The sequence below is a fragment of the Triturus cristatus genome, chromosome 6 (genome assembly GCF_964204655.1).
Source record: "Triturus cristatus chromosome 6, aTriCri1.1, whole genome shotgun sequence".
In the NCBI taxonomy this organism is placed as follows: domain Eukaryota; kingdom Metazoa; phylum Chordata; class Amphibia; order Caudata; family Salamandridae; genus Triturus; species Triturus cristatus.
Genome location: NC_140589.1, coordinates 1,758,752,199 through 1,758,777,136, shown reverse-complemented (window position 1 = coordinate 1,758,777,136; position 24,938 = coordinate 1,758,752,199). Strand labels below are relative to the sequence as shown.

General features: G+C 44.6%; 1 long non-coding RNA gene across 2 annotated transcripts in view; it reads right to left on the bottom strand.

Moving 5' to 3' along the window:
* LOC146821936 (uncharacterized) overlaps positions 1-24,938 on the bottom strand; it is a 131,526-nt gene that overhangs the window by 48,822 nt on the left and 57,766 nt on the right. Inside the window, exon 6 of one of the 2 annotated variants that reach the window (XR_014963206.1) lies at positions 5,733-5,846. The exons of the other annotated variant lie outside the window; for it this stretch is intronic. This is a non-coding gene — a long non-coding RNA (uncharacterized LOC146821936). Of the gene's footprint in view, positions 1-5,732; positions 5,847-24,938 lie in introns of those variants that run through there. 2 annotated transcript variants of the gene reach the window in all.

Below are 24,938 nucleotides of genomic sequence, written 5' to 3'. Positions count from 1 at the left end.
GACATCCGAGCCCTTCTCGACAACGGGGAAACAGCGGCACTCATCCTCCTGGACCTCTCCGCCGCTTTCGACACTGTCTGCCACCGCACCCTAGTCCAACGCCTCAGCAACACCGGCGTCCAAGAGAAGGCATTGAAGTGGATCACCTCGTTCCTCGCTGGAAGAAGACAAAGAGTCCGCCTCCCCCCGTTTCGCTCCGAGGCCACCGAAGTCATCTGCGGCGTCCCGCACGGATCATCACTCAGCCCCACCTTCTTCAACGTCTACATGAGACCCCTCGCAACCATCGCACGCCAACACAACCTCAACATCATCTCCTACGCCGACAACACCCAGCTGATCCTCTCCCTCACCAGAGACCCCGACACCGCCAGAACCAGCCTCCACGAAGAGATGAAAGACGTCGCCGAGTGGATGAAGAACAGCCGCCTGAAACTGAACTCAGACAAGACGGAAGTCCTCATCCTCGGACCATCACCCTCCGCCTGGAACGACTCCTGGTGGCCCCCAGCCCTGGGCACCGCCCCCAAGCCGACAGACCACGCACGCAACCTGGGCTTCATCCTGGACTCCTCCCTCTCGATGACCAGACAAGTCAATGCCGTCTCCTCCTCATGCTTCCACACCCTCCGCATGCTCCGCAAGATCTTCCGATGGATCCCGATCGAAACCAGGAAGACGGTCACCCAGGCCCTCGTCACCAGCCGGCTGGACTACCGAAACACCCTCTACGCCGGAACCACAGCCAAACTACAGAAAAGACTACAACGCATCCAGAACGCCGCCGCCCGACTCATCCTGGACATCCCTCGACGCAGCCACATCTCCGGCCACCTGAGGAACCTGCACTGGCTCCCCGTCAACAAGAGGATCACGTTCAGGCTCCTCACCCGCGCACACAAGTCTCTCCACAACCTGGGCCACAAGTACCTCAACGATCGCCTGACCTTCCACACGCCCACCCGCCAGCTACGGTCCACAAGCCTTGCCCTTGCCGCTTACCACGCATCCGAAGAGCCACCGCCGGAGGCAGATCCTTCTCCTACCTGGCGGCCAAGACATGGAACTCCCTCCCCATCCACCTTCGGCTGACCCAGGACCACCTCGCCTTAAGAAGACAACTCAAGACCTGGCTGTTCGAGCAGTAGCGGCCCCCTTCCCCTAAGCGCCTTGAGACCCTTCCGGGTGAGTAGCGCGCTATACAAGTGTTTTGATTGATTGATTGATTAAATACAGACATTGCAACCAATTAAACAGAGCAGATTTACTGCAATGTTTCTTCTTGCTGCTACTTTCTTTGTGGCAAGGTTTAAAAAAATAAATTGAGACCAGATTTTGCGTTGGGGTTGCGTTAATATTTTGGCACACCCCAATGCAAAATCTAATTTGTTAAATATTCTAATGCACTGAAATGTACTCATGATAGACCCTCTAAACACATCTGAAGTCTTAAGATCTGATGTCACTTCCTGTTTAGTCATGGGTTGTGATGCCACTTTCTGTGACGGCAAATGCGATGCCACGCGCTGTGATGTAACCTCCAGTGATGACACTTCCTGTGATGTCACACGCGGTTATGTCACTTCCTGTGATGTTACGTGCTGTAATGTCAGACCCATTCTGCCTAACTTGCTGAGTCCCCCACTTAATTTTTTATAACTTGAGCCCTGGATAGGAGTACATCTGGATGTGTTACAATTTTGGTAAAAGAGTTGCTAGTGCATGTTGGCCTACAATTTGAGAAAGAGTTGGGATTTCATGTGTGTTTCTCAGAAAAGAGAACTCCTCAGAAGCCTTGTTAAAGAGAACTCCCAATAGGCAAAGTGGAGAAAAATAAATTCGCAAAGCTCTATCTTTGAACATGGAGGACTGGATTAATTAACTTGCCACCTGCAACACTAGAAACAAATACCCTTTAAGCTACAAATAGATTACATTTGTATGAAAAAGAATGAAGAAAATTCAGATATGACTATGACTAATAATGCTACAATATAAGTGAATCTAGGAAAATGTTATACTATTAATATTTTTGCCTGTACCACATAAATAGTGTTGTATGTAAACATTGACATTGCTGTATATTGCCCATGTTGGAAATTGCAATGTGTTTAATGGTTTAAAAACAAATTAAAACATGTTTGTCAGCAGAATTTTGGCCCAAAACTGGTGGAAAAATCTGAGGTTTTGTGAGTGCTTCTCACAAAATGAGGATTGTCAGAAACCATGTTAAAGCGAGTTGGCAACATACCAATGGACTAAGAAGTGCAAGCTTATTAACGGCCTGGAACTGGAGAAAGACTAGAGGAGCTCACACTGGGCATAGTATAGATTCCTAAGTTAGTGGCACTCTCCATAATGAGTTCATCAGGACTTATTTGTTTATAGGTTGATATTAGCCAAACAGATAAAGACAATGTGTGAGTTAAATCAATCACTGCCTGCACCACCTACATGTTTTTACATTTATCATCTTTATTTTTAGAAATAGTGAGATTAAACCTCTTTCAGGGGGCCTGATTTGCATGCCTTTTTTTGATCTGCTATAGGCAGCTTCACCTATTGCCAGAACTCATGCCATTAACATAAATAGACACATAAAACAGAATTTTGTGTCAGGCCCCTTCACCCACTGGTTGCTTTGAGTCTGCCCCCTTCAGCCATTGCTTGCCCAAAGTGGTTTTTTCACATTTTGGACCAGGTCACAAGAAGATTTGGCAAGTGTAATGTTTGCAATAGTGGTTGACAATGATGTCATTTTCCACCATCACAGCCACAGAGGTGCTGGACAGGGACTGGAGGGGAGCAGGTGAGGACACAAAACTTCTGCACGTTTTTATTTTTGGGAGTCAGACCTTGGGGCTCAGAGAAGCTTTACCATCCCAGTGGTCAACATCTGAGTTGCAGCAGTGGCTGTGAGAGGGATGGAACACAATGCAGAAGCCGTGCTCAAGAAGAGAAAGTCCCTTCAGGGTGTGATGTACTATCATTGACCGAATGCTTGTTTCACTACACCCAAGAGGACAAAAGCATTTTGAGCATCAAACACGTCACCGAGCCCCCTCAGATCGGGTGGTGCTTTTTCTTTTGTCCTCATATTACCTCGGATAAGCACGCACCCTCGTGACCTGTCTGCGACTCTTGCTTATATCGAGGTCCATTTTCAGTGAATGTCAGAGCCGAGGCACCACCGACGTCATACATCTGAAGCTGACCAAGAGGTATAATCATCATGAGTGGGGATTTTTTGCAAGAATGCTGCTCTGGGCCCTTATAAGCCAATACAACGGCACACTCAGCCATATATAGAGCAATGGGTTTAATTTCAAGGTAATGTGGCTGCCCTATTCTCCCCCCACCCACTGCAAGATGATAACCTAAAATCATATTACACGTCCAACACGGCCCAAACAAACCATGGCTGAGCTCCTAATGACCCACTGACTGGCAGTACCATAACGCACTCGCAACCGTCCGCATGGCCTATGGCATTGCTGCCACTTTAAAAAGGTTGGTCTAAATTGCACTTCCGGTTCCACTTGCTTCCTGTTTCCTCCTGTACTGTATGCACGGTTGGAACTTTACATCCTGCCGCTGTTACAGGTAGGTTTGGCAGTGCTTCCTGTCAGTTGACCCAGAGAGCATACCTTGCTTGCCTATACACCCTGAGCCCACTCTCACAGTGTGTCTGGCTGGCAGAGGCCGGTAGGCCTCATTCGGTGCTCACCTAACCCGGCCTTTATAGCACCAGGGGCAGGTAACATCTTGCCTCCGTCATCAACGTTTACAGAACCAGGATCCCACCAGCCGTACTATATGGGGTTGAGGCATTGCTCTTTATAGACTTGTTGTCTTTGATATGAACATTTACGGTTGTAAAGCGCTCTGATACCGTCGGGTCTAGCTAGCACTATATAAAACTCTTAAATAAATAAATATCCCAGTGAAAAATATCCTTCCTGAATTAAACTGAGGTTAGATTTTGAGAAGCCGGTTTCCCATTTCGTCGAGGCCCTCAGTTCAGGCCATAAACTACAGCATGGACTGATGGGGCCTCCACATCTGAGACTGGCACTCTGCGACACTGGTCTCCACAATAAAATGCGCAGTTTATAGCTCCTTACAGAGAGCAAGCTAGAGCCACACAGACTGATTTTACAATAGTTACAAATGAAAAATTGGCTTTAAAATACATGAAATGCGATGCTGGGGGTTTTGAAAGCTGGTCAGACATGCTGCCAGGGAAAGTCATATTCCAGCTAATTGAACTCCACTTTTTGTTAATTTAATAGCGAGTAATGTAATAATATTCACTATTAGTATAATAAAACATTGACAAAATAGGAGAGGAGTGACGCCCCCACGACATCGATAAGGGAGAGCTGCTTCTGTTCCTGCCACTGATTTTGCCACTGCTGACGCTAGGGGGTCGCAAAGGCAGAGGCAGCGGTCGCAAGGGGCATGCCAGGGGCCGCAGCAGCGACCCCTGGTGACCCCTAAATGACGTCCATGATGGTTTTGCTTCTTAAGAGATATATATCTCCAAAATGGTATAAGTAATGCTTACACACTGCCATGCAGTGTATACTCACCCTCCCGCAATAACAGAGCATTATAGGAATTTATATTTTTTATTCTAATCTTCGATACTTGTTAGTGGTCATCTTTTAGTCTTAATTATTCTGATAATGTGTGTATTTGTGATTGTTTACATTTTAATCTATTGTATGAAATATTTGATTGTTACTGTGCGTAATTGGTATTTGACCTTTTTTTCGTACCGTATAAAATGTTTTGTCTCTCCCCATGGATAGTAAACATCAGAAATATTACAGTATGTGTAAGTGCCCTGGGATTTGTCCTGAGCTGGCAGCGTTCAACCTTGATGCTCATTTGTGGAAGAGAAATGAGGCAGACACCCCTAAAACAGACACTCCCTATACTGTATTTTTGAGGGTGCTTTGCTTTGCTTCCCAATAAAAAGGGTTGTATGTCAGAATATTGATCACAGATACATCGTGCTACAAGAATATTGTGACAACAATATCAGCAATCGTGAAGGTAAGTGTATATTGGTAAGTACGGTTTACCACTGTTAATTATACATCTAGGGGGCATATTATCAAGAAACGGCGTTATCATTATCGCCACTTTAGCGGCAGAAAAATGCCGCTAAAGCGGCGATAATGGGCTTGATAATATGCCCTTGAGAATTCCCATAGAAGCCCATGTTCTGGTGTCAACATGGACTTCTATTGGAATTCTCTGCGGCATATTATCAAGCCCATTATCGCCGCTTTAGCGGCAGTTTTCTGCCGCTAAGGCGGCGATAATGTTAACGCGGTGCTTGATAATATGCCCCCATGCCCCTTGAAGACATATATAGTCAAGGACTTGTTTGTTGAGTTAACATTCATAATAACTGTGACAGTTTCCTTGGTGATATGCAATGCGAGTTTTTCTCATCCCAAACTCCTGAATGGTTTCTTCATACTCACTTTCACAACAGTATTGTTCCTCCTTCCGACAACTGGGAACTTCTTAGAATTGCATCTGTCACTGGTCCATCAGGGGCGTAGCTATTAATAGTAGAGCAAGTGCAGTGGCACCGGGCTCTAGAGGTGTGAGGGGCAGCTCCACAGTAACTAAGGCTGTCTCTTACTATCCAATACTTACATGGGGGCTCATTTGTCTTCCTTGCTTCCGGGTCCTTGGTTTAAATGTTGCACCACTGCCTTCCATGTGTGTCCCAGAGCTGCCGATGTGATGGCACAATGTGCTTCTCCGGCTCAGAGGACTTTAGCTCTTCAACAGTGCCTTCGGGTGGCTGATCAACAAGGTGGAGTCTAAACCGGAAGCACAACATAGCCACTGAGGCTCAGGCCAAACAGTGCTTAATCAACAAAAATCTTTGGATTTTACTTTTTTCATAATATAATATGTATTAAATAATTTCAAGAATTGAAGTTCAGTTTAACTGACAGAAGATGGGAAGAAGAGGTAATGCACTCCCTGCCATCCATGCCATCTGCACATGCCATACTCCACCCTGGGTCTCTGAACATGCCACTGTCTTCCAAAACACCTGCTATGATACCCCATGGCTGTCTGCCCTTTATAAGCTCCTCCCTTACCCATTCACTTAGAGTGCCTCAAAATCTTGGACATGTGCTGTCCATCGCACCTCCAAAGACCTGACATGCAATGGGAGAGCTCTCCACCTTCAATGTTCCCCAAACATGCCCCCCCCGGCAGAGAGGGAGAACTGCAATTCATCCTATATTGATGGGCTTTGGCCTTCTTAAAATAATTTTGACACTATGCACCATTGAGCCAAGGAGCTGGACAGCATCCAGGTTTTTAACACTTGTTATTTTCTTTACTTTCTAAAGGTTGATAGTCGAACTATGGCATGTTGTATTGCGATATGGCTAAACATCCCTGTCAACTATGCAACACATTGGCAAAGTCACTGGGTATTGTTTATGTATTTGTTAGTTAATCGTCACTGATTGACGAGTTTCTATGTGTGGTTGTGTGAATTTGTGACTGAAAGCAAGAATGGGCCAATTGGGGGATACATAGATGAGCTTATGGAATGATGACTGGCTGAGTACATGGATTGTTGAGTGGGTGAGTGCCTGGACAGATATGTGGATTACTGGATGATTGAGTGCATGGATGAGTGACAAGTGGTAGGATGGGAGAGTACCCTCCATCCACCAAAGGGACCCCAGCCACAGCCAGCACCCTGAGTGTGGCCATCCATACACTAACTCATCATGTCAGCCATTCATCCAAACATGCATTCAGGTCTTCACTGATCTATTGGTCAACGCATGTACTCACTCGTTCATTAATTATTTCATCCAGTTTTCTATTCATGCACCTAATCACTCATAAATTAATTTGTCCTTTTTTGAAATTAAAACATTTTACTGAACAGCAATAGAGCCAGTATATTGTGATTTCTTTGTAAATACACATGTGCAAGTAAATATAAGTGGAGGAAAGGGGGATTGTCAAAGCATCCTCATGGTGGAAATATTGATGACGGAATTCGTCTTTGCTTGTTGGGGAAGCCTATATTTTAGTAACAAGTACATTCAGTAAATACTGATTTTCCTGAGATGTCTTGAATTGAATTGAATTGAAAGTATTCTTGTATAGTGCTGCTGTCACCACACGGGTATCCTGGCGCTCTGATATAGACAAGTATTGCCGGTGCTGAAAGGTTAGGCAGGATGAAGAAATCAGGCTTTCGGAAAAAAAAAAAGGTTTTAAGGCTCTTTCTGAACTCGGTTAAGGAGTCAATCTGTCTGATCCTCTGCGGTAGCTCGTTCCACATACGGGCGCCCACCACACTGAAGGCCCTCCCGCCCATTCTAGCCCGTTTGAATCTAGGCGTTACCAGCAGATTTGCTCTAGAAGATCGCAGCTGTCTCTGGGGGAGATACCAGGTGAACCCTTCCTGAAGAGGGACTGGGCCCATCCCGTGTGTCGCTCTGTAAATCAGACAAAGAGATTTAAAGAGGACCCTTTCACTGATTGGAAGCCAGTGGAGCTCTCTCAGAGCCTGAGTAGAAGATGAGTCGCGCCTACGGTTTAGCACAATTTTGGCCGCGGCCGACTGGACTCTTTGCAGCCCCTGGAAGATGTACTGAGGGGCCCCTAAGTACAGGGAGTTACAGTAGTCCATTCTACTCAGCACTGTGCTCCTTACAGTCAGGGGTCGCATGTCTTTTGGCAAAATCGGAAGGATCCGACGCAACAGGCGCAGTAGCCCAAAGCACACACTGGCTGTCTTACTTGCCTGTGAATCCATTTGGAGGTTTTTATCCATTAGGACCCCCAGGTTACGTATTGTGTTGGCCGGGGCCAGAGAAGCCTCCTCAGGGGCAAGCCTGAACTCCACCGGCAGGTGCAGGGCCAACCTTGCCAGTGAGTAATACAATACCTCCGTTTTCCCTCCGTTGAACTGCAAGGAGTTTCTCCGCAGCCAGTCTGTGGTCATGCGCATGCATTCTTGGAATTGTTCCATGGAGACCGCCTGTTTTCCCTCCACCGAGAATGCCAGTTGCGTGTCATCCGCATAGTTGACTAACTCAACCCCGAACGCTTTAATGATCGAAAAAAGTGGCTGTAAGTATATATTGAAAAGAATTGGGCTGATACTAGAGCCCTGTGGTACCCCATGGACAATGGGTGATTTCCCAGATGTAAACGGACCCAGAGTTACCATCTGTTGCCTCCCCGTCAAGTAGGACCGAAGCCACTGCAGTGCCCGACCCTTTACCCCTAGACCCTCCAGTCTCTCAAGCAGAATTGGATGACTCACTGTGTCGAATGTGGCCGACATATCCAGGAGCACCAAAACCGCAGTGCTCCCGTTGTCGGTCCGCATCCGCATCCGCAAGCTGTCCATCATGGTTATCAGGGCTGACTCCGTCCTGTGTCCGGGTCGGAAACCAAACTGATCCCTGTCCAGCAAGTGATCTTCCTCCAGATAATCTGATAGAGATCTACTTACCACCTTTTCCAAAATTTTAATTGGGAAAGGGAGGAGGGAGATGGGCCGAAAGTTGGCCAGGTTGGTTGGGTCCAGCGAGGGTTTTTTAATTAAAGAAGACACCACCGCATGCTTCCATCCCTTCAAGACTATGCCTTCTTCCAGAGATTGGTTACATATCTGGCGTAGCCAGGGAAGAGCCAGGCGGCCATATGTCTTCCACACTTTCTGGGGCAGGGGGTCAAGTGGCGAGCCTGAAGAAATGCTTTGCACCGTTGTGTTAAAAATGAGGTCAGTGAGGGTACGGAAACTAGCCAAGGACCAATGCTGGCCCAGAGTCCCTTTGGTTGCCTCTTTACCAAGGTCCTGAATGGCGACTTCGTTGTCCCTAAAGGAACCAACGATCTTTGCCACTTTGTCCTAAAAGTGGACGGCGATCTCATCGCATAACTTCTGTGTGGCCTCCACTTTATTCTCCAAACAGGTTGGAGCCGAGATACCTCTCACGATCTTAAAGAGTTCTTTAGTCCCATTGGATGCTTGCACAATGGTTTTGGCATAGAAGTTGGCTTTGCTTTCCAGGATGAGCATCTTATATTTGGTCTGTGCCGTCCTTAATACTGACCTGTCCCCCTCCAAGTACCCCTTCCTCCATTTCCTTTCAGCCTTTTTGCAGAGTAGTCGTGACTGTTTCAGTTCATCGTTATACCAGGGTGCAGAGATTTTATTTCTGGTTTTTATTTTTCCTTAGTGGAATTACTTGATCCAAGGCATCCGTAATGAACTCCAGATAGGTAGTGTAGTTATCCTCTACCGTGCTAGATGCCCGAAAGGGGCTCACAGTGGGTGGTGTTAAGATGGCGCATGTCCTGCCCATTTTAGCCCAGCTCCTACCTCTCTGAAACGTCCCGGAGGTTTTGGCTTGGTCTCGTCGACCGGCTAGCAGCATTTTAATGTGAATTAAGTAGTGATCCGTCCAGTTTTGAGGAACGATGTTTAATATCTCCACCTCTGACTCATTTGCGAATAGGAGGTCGAGTGTATGCCCTCCCTGATGGGTCGGGGAGGTAACCAGCTGTTGAAGATTGAAGTTGGTGCAGGTATATTTCAGATCTCTCAACTGGTTACTCATGCTTGCATTCTCCCACAGGTTAATATCGCCCAGGATGATCATTTTAGAGTGTGTTAGGGATAAGTTGGTGATGGTATCCAAGAGGGGCTGATACATGGTGGTACTCCCTGGGGGGCGGTAACAGATCAATCCTGCCTTTAACTTCCTGAAGCAAAAATCCCATCAGTTCAATCCCGTCCATCTCATCCACCTGCAAAAGAGTGAAATTAAGTTCTTCTCTAAATATCACTCCCACCCCTCCCCCTTTACCCTCTTTCCTAGGGTTGTGTAGAATTTTAAATCCACCAGGGCAGGCGAGACCTATCTCTACAACAGACTCCGCTCTAATCCAGGTTTCGGTTAGAAACAGAGCATCAAGCTTCATGTCCTTGATCAGCAAAGCAATTTCCGTGTGGTGTTTTACTAGTGATCTGCTGTTAATCAGCCCGCAGTTTAGGATACTAGATGTTTTAGTACACCTTTTTCCCACAGCTGGTCCAAGGTAGGCAGCATTAGAATCAGCAGCAGTCTCTGCCCTGCTACCTATATCTAACAGCTGTTTACTTGAGTAAGTGACGCGTACCTCGCTGACTACACAGGCAGCGTGTATCGCACCGAGCACGACCGGAGCGCGAACGGGCGCAGACGGGCTTGAATGATCCTTCTATCTAATGCTATTGTGTTAGAAGCAGGATGTAAATGTTACGATAGATGCAGAACCTTATGTGTCCTATAGATTGAAAGTCTTTTATTTCTGAGTCAATTTTCCCTCCGTGGATGATAACACTATAGGTGTGGTCGTAGGAAAATGGCTGTAGTACCTCCCCAGAGCCGGTGTGATCCATTGGTTGACCCTGGAGAGGCATCTAAAGGCCCCTCTGGTGCTCAGAACAAGAGGGAGTCCTTTTTTTTTTATCAGGCTGCTTGTGAAGAGCTTCCATGGCAGTCTGATTACTTTTTGAGGTGGGGTAATGCTGGGTAGTAGGAAGTTTGTGGATTCCAGAAATGGTAATCACAGAAATATAAAGAAAATGTGTTATCTCAATTAAAGTTTGAGGTTTGCGTGGCATTGTAGTTAAAAAAAACCTCATGGGATCTACACAAGTCACACCACCCTGGACTCCCTTAGTTGTCTAGTTAAAAAAAATCTACTACTTTGCTAGATCTCACTAGGTACCGCCTGTGTTAGGACCCAAAATCCAAAACTACCCACTTTGCAAATAACGGGTCAGTTTTGAGTGGAAAATGTGATGAATAATTGTTGCGTTTTGGGCGGTATCCTATTGCGGGCACTAGGCCTACCTACACAAGTGAGCTACCATTTTATCAAAAGACTTAGGGAAATGCTGTTCAGTTTGGGGCTTCCTGCAGACTTCAGAACTCTCCATCACAGAAATCTAAGGAAATTGTGTTTTTAGTTAAAGTTTGAGGTTTGCATCGGATCATGGGTGAAACAACCTGGTGAGAGCCACGCAAGTCACACCAGGCTGGATTTTCCTTGGTGTCTAGGTTTTAAATATGTACCAGTTTACTAGGTTACCATATGCGCCAGCTGAGCTAGGGCCAAAAATTCACAGCTACCCATTTTGCAAAAAAAGGGTTAGTTTTGAGTGGTGCGGTACCATTTTCATCAGACGACATAGGGGAATGCTGGGTGGAAGGAAGTTTGAGGCTACCCACAAATTCCAGAACTTTCCATCACAGAAATTTGAGGATATTGTGTTGTTTTAGACAACGTTTGAAGTTTGCAGGGGGTTCTGCATAAAAAAAACTTGGTTAGAGCCATGCAAGTCACCCCATCCTGGATCCCCCTAAGTATACAGTTTCCAAAAATGTACAGGCTTGCTAGGTTTCCCTAGGTCCTGGCTGAGCTAGGGCCCAAAAGACACAGCTACCTACTTTGCAAAAAAAACGGTCAGTTTTTAGTGAAAAAATGTGATGTATCCATGTTATGTTTTGGGCTATTTCCTGTTGCGGGCACTAGGACTACCCACATAAGTGAAGTACCATTTTTATCTGAGGACTTAGTGAAAGGCTGGGTGGAAGGAAGTTTAGGATTCCCCACAGATTCCAGAACTTTCCATCACAAATTTGAGAGGAAAATTTGTTTTTTTAATGTTTCTGGTTTGCAAAGGATTCTGGGCGAAACAACCTGGTGAGAGCCATGCAAGTCACCCCGTTCTGGATTCCCTTAGGTGTCTAGTTTTAAAACATGTACAGGTTTGCTAAGTTTCCCTAGGTGCCAGCTGAGCTGGTGCTCAAAATCCACAACTACTCACTTTGCAAAAACAGGTCAGTGGAAAATGTGATGTATCCATGTTTCGTTTTGGGCTGTTTCCTGTCACTGACAACCGGCCTAACCGCACAAGTGAGGTACCATTTTTATCAGAAGATATGTGGGAGCATAGAATAGTAAGAGATTTGTTATTACCAATTGGAGTTCGCTGCATTGGTGCCTTCGAAAGGTAAGCCAGTGTTTAAGAAAGAAGAGATTTTGAAAAATTCTCTCTAAATAATATGCTAGTATGGGTACCCACTAATTCAGAGATGTACAAGTAACCACTTCTCCTAAACTCCGTGTCTCGTGCCCATTTCAGAAATACACAGGCTTCCTTGATTCCTATTTTTCACTCTACATATTTCACCATATGAATTGGCCTATACTCGGTACACAATAAAACCCATTGTACGGTGCAGCTAAATTTTTGGTTCTGGGTATCTTGGGTTCCCAGAAAACCTACAAACCCTATATATATCCCCACAGTCAGAATGGCATAGTGGACATAATGGTATATTACTTTTGTAAATTGGCCATTGTGACAAAAAAAAGTTACAGATGAAAATGTTGCCACAAATGGACGTTTTTGCCTAATCATTTTCAGTGTTTCTTTATTTCAACAGTTAGTTTCCTTGGGAAAACCTTAAGGGATTCACACATATGACTGCTTCTTGAATTTGGAAATGTGTGTACTTTTCAGAAATGCATAACATTTCTGGATCACCCATGGGTTTCACGCAGGTTCCCACCACAGACTAGAAGAAGGCTGAGAGCAGAAAAAATAGGAAAAATGGGCTACCTGCCACAACTGTGGTAAAACATTCCTTTTTTTTTATTCAGCTCGGCATGTTCATGAAAGCTGACAAGATGACACAACAAACTATTTGTTGCCATTTTTAGGGGGAAAAAACAGACCCATTTATCCAGAGCACATTTTTCCTATTTTTCCCCCAAAATTCAAAAGTAGTTAAATTTTGCTTATTTTCTCTGTTCCATCCAGGGGAATCCATCAACCCTGTGTAGTTTTAGAATCCCCAGTTGGAAAGAAAGGACACAAATTTGGCATGGATACCTTATGTGGAAAAAAAGATATGGAGTCCTAAGCTCAAACTACCCCAAATAGCCAAAAAAGGGCTCAGCAGATAAGGGGTTAAGAATACAGCACTTTGTTTGATAAGTATGTGTGTACTTTTGTTTATAATCTGACCATAATTGCTGAAACATAAACCTGTGGTGCGTATATGATATTTTTACTTATTTGATGTGGACTTCAGTTAATTGAAGTTACTTCTTGGGCAATACTGAAACCTACAAATAACTTGGAATATTTCAGTGATGACATGAGTACCACTCTATGATCAACAGTGTGATGGAATTCAATAGCTTGTTTTTTTGTTTGACTTGTATTGGTGATTGTGTCATTAATGACAAACAGACTGAATTCAATACATACTCTGTACTTATGGAAAAGGTCTTTGGATCAGCCTCCTTCAGCCATTGCCTCATTGCTCAGCACAGGTCAGATCTTGAATCAACGCACAGGGCATTTTAGTCTCACATTCTTTCTATTGCATGTTTCAATGCTTCCTTCCAACCCCATTGGAATACACTCTAGGGACTACTTTATATCTGATCATTACACTTGTTATTAAACATTCAATTATTTGTCTCACATATGCATTCTATACAAAAATACCTGTGTAAATGGTTTTTGGTTAACACAATAACTATTCTTTCATTTTAAGTCTGCTATCATGATTGAGGGTTATTTGGGACTTACTTTGAATTGGAGTTGTGCTTGTTTGTCATTTCTGAATATAGTGCATCCCACCTTCCATCAGCGTATTGGCTCTTGTGAACAAGTTCTGATGAAATAGCAGCTTTAGTGAGCAGGCTCTCCTCACACTGAGCTTTGGTCCCCATCTCACGCCTGTGCTTTCAATCATACTCCCACCGTCTGTTCCAGTAGCTAATGACAATTGATATCCATTAGTGAAGGCACAGCTCCTGTGTCCTGTTTTTGGATAGGTACTCTGCATATGGCTTGTTCTGTGCTTATTTACTATTTTAAGTCTGGGTAACGTGCATCTCGCACTCCGTCAGTGGATGGTCTTTTGAGAATAAGCATTGGGGGTGTTCAGGTTGGGACCCCTTTTGAATTTACTGTAGGAGCGCGTTGTAATCACGGGTAGTCTGCACTCATATATATTCTGTGTGACTAATACATGAAACAGAAGAAAGAGGAGTACAAGATGTTAAATCTCCTCATTATTAACGCGAATCACGTGTACCTTAAAATGGTAATAGACAGGATTTTGTATTAATACCTAGTCAATGGATAACAAACTAAGGGGCATATTAATAAGGCGGCGCTATAAAATAATCGCCGCTTTTGCGGCCGTTTTTCGGCCGAAAAGCGGCAATAATTTTATCGCCTTATCAGCAAAGACACGCTATCACGCGTTTTGCTGTTTTAGCGCCCGTTTCCAGCACGCCTAACTTTGCATAGGTAATGAGATGCAAAGTAGGCGTGGCTGTGAAACCAACCAGGGAAAATATCGCGATGGCAGCTTCGCAATATTAACAAGGAAGGGTGGCGATTATTTAAATCGCGTTAAGTATGCCTTAATGCAGGAATTTAACGTCTGTTAAATTCCTGACTAAGGCATACTTAACATGGGGGGTGGATTCTGTGGCGAAGACCACAGACCCTATCATCTAGGATATCGCTGTTTTCCACCATGGAAAACGGCGATATCCACACTATCTCTGGAATTTTTATCGCCTTGGCGATGCGCGTTGTTGATAACACGCTAACCGGGCGAAAAATTCCAGAGACAGCCGGCAATAAATATGCAAGCGCTAAGCGCGCTTTGCAATATTTATCGACGGCCCTTGTTAATATGCCCCTAAATGTGTTTGCTAACATTTTTTAATGTTTTCCTTATGTCACTACTACTTTAATATCTACCAATTATGACTGTTAAGATGCATATCGAATTAGGGCTTATTTGTCTATAGAAAGGCACACCTACTGTAACCAGTGCATTGTTAATTTAGCCTAACTGTAGGCCTTAGATGCAGCTCAAATTCATTCTGCAGTTAATGCTTCAAAAAGTTCATTTTTGCTTGTACCAAGAAATGCTGCATGCATTTTGTGTTCCCACTTCAGGTGGACAAGACTTCCTTAGTTGAGAGATATGGTATTGTATCTAGTAGATAGAGAGGCCTGAGGAGAAGAGATATGATAACATAGGGGACGAGTTCTCAAAGGAGAAGGAGATGGCACCAAGGATGTCCCAAATATCTTAACGTGTAAATATGTGCGCAGAGAGTGGAAGCAGGAGGATGCTGGAATCTTGGAAAAGTACCCGATAGTGATTGCTTATGTTGTAATGTAGTTAGGGACAGCTGACACTTTTGCTTTTGGACGCTTTGAGGTACGGACCTCATCTTTGGCTTCTGTGGCTTTATGCTGCATGACCCAGTTGAAGTTACTTCTTTGGATAGCTGACACCTTTTGTCATTTTTGTTGACACTTGCCTTAGACTAGGATACCCACTTTAAGGTAGTGTAGGGACAGTTAGGGATTTGTAGGACTAACACATGGAATTGTAATGCAATCCAACATGCAATTTTGTCTCCTGATAACCTATGTTGCGGTGATAGAGGTAGTTGTTTTCTTTCTGTTATGTAGGGTGAATCAGTGCTGGAGATTTGGATTCATCCTGTTTACTTTTCATTTCTACACCATAATTCTGAGATTGGTGTTTATCAACCTGTTTCAGAATTCGAATTAAACATACTAATCGGAATCTAGTGGTCGGCCTAAGTTTTTACAGAATAGTTTGGATACCGTGAGTTGTGGGTATTGTAGAAAAGAGTTTTAGATTGTTGAGGAGGATGGGTGTCACCTCTCTCAGCATGATGAAACAGAAGATCTTATTAAACATGTTATCTTCGCACTCCGTCTGGGTCACAGTCACACTCTCACCTCCTACCCACTGTGCTAATGACAAGTGATACCCCTTCTGTGGAGACCCAGCTCCTTACTCCTGGCTCTGGATAGATTACCATGGAGGTTCTAAAAACCATGTGGTGAGCAGGCACAAGATCCTCTTGGTTATTAAGCATAGGGATGTATCAGGCACAAGATGGTTATCATAGGGATTTGTCTTCGGCATAAACAATGTTGGAACATAGATCTTCCTAAGCATTCCATCATGATTGGGGTCAGGCGTGGTCTGAGTTTATTTTCGAGGAGAGTTGTGCTTGCTTTTCATTTCTGACCAGGACGATCTATGTCCATCCATGCGAGCGAACTCTGATGAAACAGCGCTCATCCTACGCTTGCACTTTCAATCACACTCTAACACAGCTCTCCCCCTTGGCTTTGAACAGACGCACTGACAATATGTTTTGTGAGATGCCTTTGGACAGAGGGCATTTTTGGAGTATGCACACAGACTTACCTAATGATGTATGAAGTACTGGTATTACTTTCATGTTTGGTGCCTTTTTCTGGTGAATTGGTCCACTGTCCAGTCGCATGTGTTTAAAAATGTTTTGAGAGATGCTTAAACCACATGCCCAGCAGGCACACAACTTGTTTGGGGGCATATTATCAACGTCCAGCGATAATTATCGCTGGCCGTTCATAGCGATAGAAAAATTATCGCCAGCTGATGCTGAATATTATCGCCATGATAACGCTATATTTACAACGCATAGCGCTATGGCGATAATATTTCAGCAACAGCGGTGTTTTCAATGGAACATCGCTGGTTTTCCATTCATCTTTATTCACCAGAAGATTGGCAAACCTATTAGCTTGGCCAATACTTGATTCCGTAGCAATTAATACTGTAGTTTGTGTCATAGTTAATCACTTTAAGTACTATTACTATTACACAATTTGATTGGTACTCAATTTATCTCGGTCTGATTTACAAAGGCTGGATGGGTCTTACCAAGATTTAAACTCATGACCTTCAGTTGAGGGAAATATGAGGAGTGACCACATGAACCACTTGGGCATTTCGCTGCATTTACTTGTTTTGGTTTCGTTTAGTTAAATTATAATAAATTCCGTGAAAAACAAGATAAACATTAGGGTGCAGCCATGTTGTAACATCTCAATGGAACAACCCCCAAAAACTGTCAGACACCTTCTTCGCCTCTCAGTTCTGCTGCTTCAATAAGAGGTTGGGGGATTGAGTTTTCTTGATTGTGAAATCACTGCGGGCTCCATTATTAGGAAAACCAGTTCACTGAGCTGCTGTTAGTGGCAATGGCTCCGGGGAGGGAGGGAGGACTCTGGCACCTTCTCTTGCAACGTTTTTCCTGTGCAAGACTATCATGTAAACCAGGTGGTTCTGGACCATAATAGTCCTCCAAGGACAGTGTGTTTGAGACTGTAAATATTTCAGTCACACAATGAAGGAACATACACAGTACTACGTAACATGCAATATGACATTCAGGGGCATATTTAGCAAGGGCGACACAACTACTACGTGAGATTTACTAAGCCACAGAAGGCCACCTTGCATGGTCCTGCGTGGATTGATAAATTTAGAGTAACGTAATACAGCGCGAATCCCTGTGTTGCGTAACTCTGCCTCAGGGAGGTGTTCCATCGGCGCTGCATGGTTGTTCCCATGCAACACCCATGGATTTTCATGCATTCCAAGATTTACTATTACTGGTAAACCTGGGAATGTATTGAAGACACTGAAAACCCTGAGGTCTAAAATAATAAAGAAAGAAAGATGAAAAGGTGGTGTGTGAAATGAGAAACAAAAGCCCAATGCACATGGTGAAAGGGCAATCCCTTAGGAACGTAATCACTCACTCACCCCGGGTAACAAGCCCCATCACATGGGATTTTCATCCCAAAGAGAAATCTCAATCTTTCAGGGGGCCGCAAGCCCCTCTACGAGAGGTAAGAGCTCAACGATGTTTATGTTTTGCACTGAAGGGTGGACTAAATCCACATATGAAGAGCTGGGTGTGAGTAGGGAGTGCAGTGCTGATGAAATAATAGTGCAATAAGAGTGTGTTAAAACTAGTTACGGGACGGCAAGGAGGAAACTCTTTAACACCGCCGTATCGATGCTAGATTAAAAAAGTGAGAGCCCCACTAGTTCAATATAACCAATGGAGCAATGAATAAAACAGTGGTCAACATGTTTCAGCCAAGGCGCCTAACTAGGCTCGGCTTTCATCAGGACCTGGTTAGCTACTGCAAAAAAAGGAAAGAATTACGTATCAAGGGATACCGTGGACACCCCAAAGTTGCTTGTAGGGTGTACGTCTCCTTAATGATTCACACATCACCTAAACAAAAAAGATTCAGTGTAAGAATGTTGGTCACAAATGCTAAGTAATAATACATGTGAATGTGTAAACTTAAAGCAAGGACCACTCACCCGTGAAAACTGGGTGGAAAAATGACCTCCACCTGGCAACCGCTCAGGAAGGAACACCGCTCTGAAAAGAAGATGTAAGACTACTGAAGAATGGGGTGCTTACATGTCATGAGTGAGTGTGAAAAACATGTGAGTAGGTCATCTAACAGCGAGGGAGACTGACAAAATCGGTGAATGCACTATGTGCTTATAAATACAGAGATCACCGTTTAACAAACGGATAGACCCAAGGTGAAACCATCACCTATCCTGTTCAAATCGGTCTAAACAATGAGTAGAAAAGTTAAAAATTGCTGTACGAGTGTACAGCAATGCCATGATGAATGCCCAAACATATCAATAGAAGGAAGGGGATTAGCCGCCTTCATGAAAACATAATAAGAACTCAAAAAGAAATAAAAAAGAAGAAGGACGGTGTGTGCACAGCGTCGGAGATCCTACCTCTCCGTCGGGGAACCGGGCTGGAATGAGCCTGCAGCCGGAGGTCCCGCGGGGTTGGACGGAGATGGATTAAGAAAAAATGTGTCATCAGATGTAAGCCAATCAGGGGACTGGTTTCTCATGCAGTGAGTAGGGAGAACCAATCGAAAGTGCTGATCCGCCCGTGTGGCAGTTACCAAGGAAACTGGTATGCAGCTGACGGATAGAAATTACGCTGTCAGAGAACCAAAGGAATGAGCGCCACGGTTAATTAGGGAAAAAGGTGGTGGCGCTCGTTAACAGAGTGTGCGAGTTGAACAAGGGAATCTAGGAACTAGAGGCGTAACAATGCCTCGAAGACGCATAGAGATTCGTAATGGGCAGAATCAAAGTGTGCACATGCTAAGTAATTCAAAACGGAGACGAGCTAGTTGAAAACGGCACTAGCTCCAAAGACAAGAGTCGCTCCGTGGGTGTCAGCTCACAGGGATTGGTGTGAACTGATGCTATGACAACAATATCTACAACGCGGTCGAAACTAGTTAGGAGTGCACTAGTTACGCCGGAAAATAGATAACAAAATGAAAACTGAAAGCTATCGATATGTAGGGAGGGCAAGACAGCAAAAGACTGTCAGAAAAAATAGAAAGTACAGTCGGTAGTTGGCCAGCAGCCTGGAAATGTGCGTGCTGGTATACGGTAGCCCAGCAGAGCAGCCGCGAAAAATATGTACAGCAGCAATAAGTTAACAAATATACTTAATAGGTGATGCCCATGAGCACGGTGTGAAACATGGGCCAGAAGGTTAGCTCCAGCCACAAAAATTACAAGGATAGCCATGGAATATCGTCGTTCAGTCCCTGAACGTGCGTCTTCAGTTTGTACACCCACCTTTGCTCACGTTTGAATAGAAAGGAAGAGCTATCTGTAAGATGTGGTGGTATGTAGGGTTTATCAAGGACTGTCCAGTGTAGGTCATTGGGAGCATGATTGACCTCTAAAAAGTGGTTGGTGAGTTTGGTAGAGGAACGACCACACCGTATCGTACTTTTGTGTTCCAAAATACGAGTTTTTATACGACAGGTGGTCATTCCAACATATCTCAACCCGCACGGGCAGGTTATAAGGTAGATCAAATTTGAGCTATTGCAATTGCTGTGGCTTCTGAGAGTCCACGGTCTGCCAGTGCCAATGTCTATCTCTTTGGTTACAGAGGTGTGGCTGCATGCCGCACAAGAACCACATGGATAGTGGCCCACAACTGGTGGTAGACCCCACAGAGTATGTTGGGTGCCTGTTTGGTTAGTGCGTGGGCGAGTATGCACCAACTGGTCTCTGATGTTACTGCTGCGTTTGAACGCAAAAAGGGGTCTAGGCAGGCCTACATAGCCTATGTTCAAAATTTTCCAATTAGATAAAATGATTTTTTTGAGTTGGTTGGAAAATTGACAATAGGTGTGTACGCAGGTGAGTCTGTTCTCAGATGTCTTGGGGACCTTAGGTGCCAAAAGAGTCTCCCGATTGTTGTTCGCGGCGCGTTTGGACGCTCTGCGGATCAGATATTTAGGATAGTCTCTGGCCAATAGTTGTTTAGATAGATTACTTGCATGTTCCTTGTACTTATCAGTTGAGGAACAATTCCTTTTGAGGCGCAGAAACTGTCCGAAAGGCAGATTGTCCCCCAAAGCCCGCGGGTGAAAGCTATCATACTTCAAAAGAGCGTTCACCGCCATGGGTTTCCTGTATAGCTCAGTACTCAAGCCACCATCAAACGGGGTTCTCAAAATGTCAAGGAATGGTAGCTGAGTCTTAGAGTACTCACAGGTGAAGTTCAAAAAGGGATCACAATTGTTAAGCCAGTTCTTAAAAGCCAATAGTGAGGAAAGTGGTCCATGCCAAAGTACGAACACGTCGTCTATGTACCTCTTCCATGTCTTGATTTGATTTCTGTATGGATTGTTGGTGCTAAACACATGTTGTTCCTCAAAGACATGAACATACAGATTTGCCAGGCTGGGAGCAAAAATGCTCCCCATTGAAGTGCCTGACACTTGCAAAAACAACTGTTCCTCAAATTGGAAAAAGTTCTCTTTCATGGCGAGCTTCGCACATGACATGATAAATGAAACAGGAGTGATGGAGTCTGGTGGATTGGCCAGCAGGAGAGATTCGATGACATCTAAGGTCTCATCCTGCGGAATGCATGTATACAATGACTCTACATCGAAAGAGACTAAGAACTCTGTTTCACAATCAAAAGACAAGTCTTTGAGTAGGATCAGGATGTCCTTGGTGTCCTTGAGGTACGTTGGCATTTTAGCCACAAAAGGGCGTAGGAAGTGGTCTGCAAATGCCGACAGTGGTTCCAATAGGGACCCTAGTCCTGAAATGATGGGGCGACCAGGGGGAGGATTCACATTCTTATGTACCTTAGGCAGAATGTAGAAATAAGGTACAATGGAAGTGGTGTTAACCAAATATTGAGCTTCATTGGAAGTGATCCAACCATTGGTGCTGGCTTCATTCACTAGGACCTGAATGGTCTTTAGTAAGCGTTTGGTGGGATCTTGAGCAAGAGGTTGATAGAAGTTGGTGTTGCCCAACTGTCTCAAGCATTCGGAGCGATAAGCGGTGGTGTCCATGATAACGGTGGCACCACCCTTATCAGCCGGCTTGATCATGATGGTGTCATCAGAGGTGAGGGAGCGCAAGGCTAGGCGCTCTGGCTTGGTCAGGTTTTGATATTGGCGGTTTTCTGAAGCACAGGAGGAGGATACCTGTGAGGTCACCGCTTTCTCAAACGTAAGAACCTGTGGAGGGACTTGACTGGGCAAGGGATTAAAGGTGGATTTATTACGCAAGCCCGTATTCAAGTCATGGTCATCGGAAGAGGTACTGAGTTCAGCACGAAAAAAGAAACTCAAGCGAATCTTTCTGAAGAAATGAGCGAGTTCTTGATTTATGGAGAACAGATCTCCTTTGAAGGAAGGAACAAATCCTAATCCTTTGTTCAGGAGGGACATTTCATCCTGTGTAAGAACTCTATTGGATAAATTAATGACTAGGTTGTGCTCGTGCTCGGGACCACTGGAGTGTCCCTCGAGCTCGATGACGGGGTTACTTGTTGTTGATCTGCCCAGTGGACTTGGTTCCGTCTCCTTCCCCTTGACCTTCCTCGGCCAAACCCTAAAAAAGGCTGACTGGAATACATCTGTGGAGGAGGGGGATAAGGACAAGGTTGTCCAAAGGGAGGGGGTTGTCCAAACGGAGGAAAGGGGGGATAGTTATAAGGGGCAGGGGGCCACCATTGAGAAGGATACATAGAATGAGGTGCGCCTCTCAGGTTTCTCCTGTTGCCCCTACCTCTCCTTTTGTTACCTCTCAGCGAGGAATCTTCACCCGAGGCAGTGTCTGACCCACTTGACCAGTCATCACTACCTGATGTAGAGTAGTCGGACCCATACCTGCGGCCCTGGCGATTGAGTTGAGGAGGCACGTAGTCAGCACTAGTGTATGGGTACACTTTCTCTAGTGAAAAACGTGCCAAATCTTTTTTGAATTTGGTGATCTTAGTCATCAGTACCGAGTCCTTGAATTCTTTGTTGTGTTTATTGGATTCCTCTTGTTGTTTCTTGAAAAGAGCGCCTGTAAGTGTCACTTTAATTTGTGATTCCAGTGCCTGGATCTCAACTAACACAGCATCGGCAACTCGTTTAGCAGTGCTTATAATGAGGATTAACCAATCTCTGGTACACTTCCAAGCTATTAGGGACCAATCATTGAGAAAAGTTTTGTCGTCCAGGAACAATCTGGGAGCATTTGTCACAATGAGTCCTGTGGGGGCACAATTGGCTCTCAAATATTCGGTCATAATAGCTCCGTGGATATAAACTCGTGAGTGTGATTTTTTTAAAGTTAAAACCTTAGTCCAATCAACCTCAGCGCTGATTGAGGGGCCTTGAAAAGTATCCATGATACTTGGTGTGTCTAAAATGGCCTGAGCTATGGTATCGTCAAAAGTTAAACCAAGGCGTTCTGCCATAATGGTAAGAGTAGCTGTGAAATGCAAACAAGGTAAAGTCAGTCTCAACCAAGGAATCAGAAGAAAAGAACCCACAAAAAAGTATATATATGTGTGTGTGTGCGAACTGCGCACACCGGGAGAAAAAATCAACCTGCAGAAAAACTTATTTCGCAAACCAGTTAAGGCACTAACTATGTGCCGTACTTAAGACCCACAGCCATAAGCTGTACATTAAATCTGTCACAAAACGGTTAGATACCGGAGGGTCAGAGGGAACATTTTTAAAGACCGCACAGGATTATATCCCCAAACAAAGTATTAAAGACACTGAAAACCCTGAGGTCTAAAATAATAAAGAAAGATGAAAAGGTGGTGTGTGAAATGAGAAACAAAAGCCCAATGCACATGGTGAAAGGGCAATCCCTTAGGAACGTAATCACTCACTCACCCCGGGTAACAAGCCCCATCACATGGGATTTTCATCCCAAAGAGGAATCTCAATCTCTCAGGGGGCCGCAAGCCCCTCTACGAGAGGTAAGAGCTCAACGATGTTTATGTTTTGCACTGAAGGGTGGACTAAATCCACATATGAAGAGCTGGGTGTGAGTAGGGAGTGCAGTGCTGATGAAATAATAGTGCAATAAGAGTGTGTTAAAACTAGTTACGGGACGGCAAGGAGGAAACTCTTTAACACCGCCGTACCGATGCTAGATTAAAAAAGTGAGAGCCCCACTAGTTCAATATAACCAATGGAGCAATGAATAAAACAGTGGTCAACATGTTTCAGCCAAGGCGCCTAACTAGGCTCGGCTTTCATCAGGACCTGGTTAGCTACTGCAAAAAAAGGAAAGAATTACGTATCAAAGGATACCGTGGACACCCCAAAGTTGCTTGTAGGGTGTACGTCTCCTTAATGATTCACAAATCACCTAAACAAAAAAGATTCAGTGTAAGAATGTTGGTCACAAATGCTAAGTAATAATACATGTGAATGTGTAAACTTAAAGCAAGGACCACTCACCCGTGAAAACTGGGTGGAAAAATGACCTCCACCTGGCAACCGCTCAGGAAGGAACACCGCTCTGAAAAGAAGATGTAAGACTCATTCCAGCCCGGTTCCCCGACGGAGAGGTAGGATCTCTGACGCTGTGCACACACCGTCCTTCTTCTTTTTTATTTCTTTTTGAGTTCTTATTATGTTTTCATGAAGGCGGCTAATCCCCTTCCTTCTATTGATATGTTTGGGCATTCATCATGGCATTGCTGTACACTCGTACAACCATTTTTAACTTTTCTACTCATTGTTTAGACCGATTTGAACAGGATAGGTGATGGTTTCACCTTGGGTCTATCCGTTTGTTAAACGGTGATCTCTGTATTTATAAGCACATAGTGCATTCACCGATTTTGTCAGTCTCCCTCGCTGTTAGATGACCTACTCACATGTTTTTCACACTCGCTCATGACATGTAAGCACCCCATTCTTCAGTAGTCTTACATCTTCTTTTCAGAGCGGTGTTCCTTCCTGAGCGGTTGCCAGGTGGAGGTCATTTTTCCACCCAGTTTTCACGGGTGAGTGGTCCTTGCTTTAAGTTTACACATTCACATGTATTATTACTTAGCATTTGTGACCAACATTCTTACACTGAATCTTTTTTGTTTAGGTGATGTGTGAATCATTAAGGAGACGTACACCCTACAAGCAACTTTGGGGTGTCCACGGTATCCTTTGATACGTAATTCTTACCTTTTTTTGCAGTAGCTAACCAGGTCCTGATGAAAGCCGAGCCTAGTTAGGCGCCTTGGCTGAAACATGTTGACCACTGTTTTATTCATTGCTCCATTGGTTATATTGAACTAGTGGGGCTCTCACTTTTTTAATCTAGCATCGGTACGGCGGTGTTAAAGAGTTTCCTCCTTGCCGTCCCGTAACTAGTTTTAACACACTCTTATTGCACTATTATTTCATCAGCACTGCACTCCCTACTCACACCCAGCTCTTCATATGTGGATTTAGTCCACCCTTCAGTGCAAAACATAAACATCGTTGAGCTCTTACCTCTCGTAGAGGGGCTTGCGGCCCCCTGAGAGATTGAGATTTCTCTTTGGGATGAAAATCCCATGTGATGGGGCTTGTTACCCGGGGTGAGTGAGTGATTACGTTC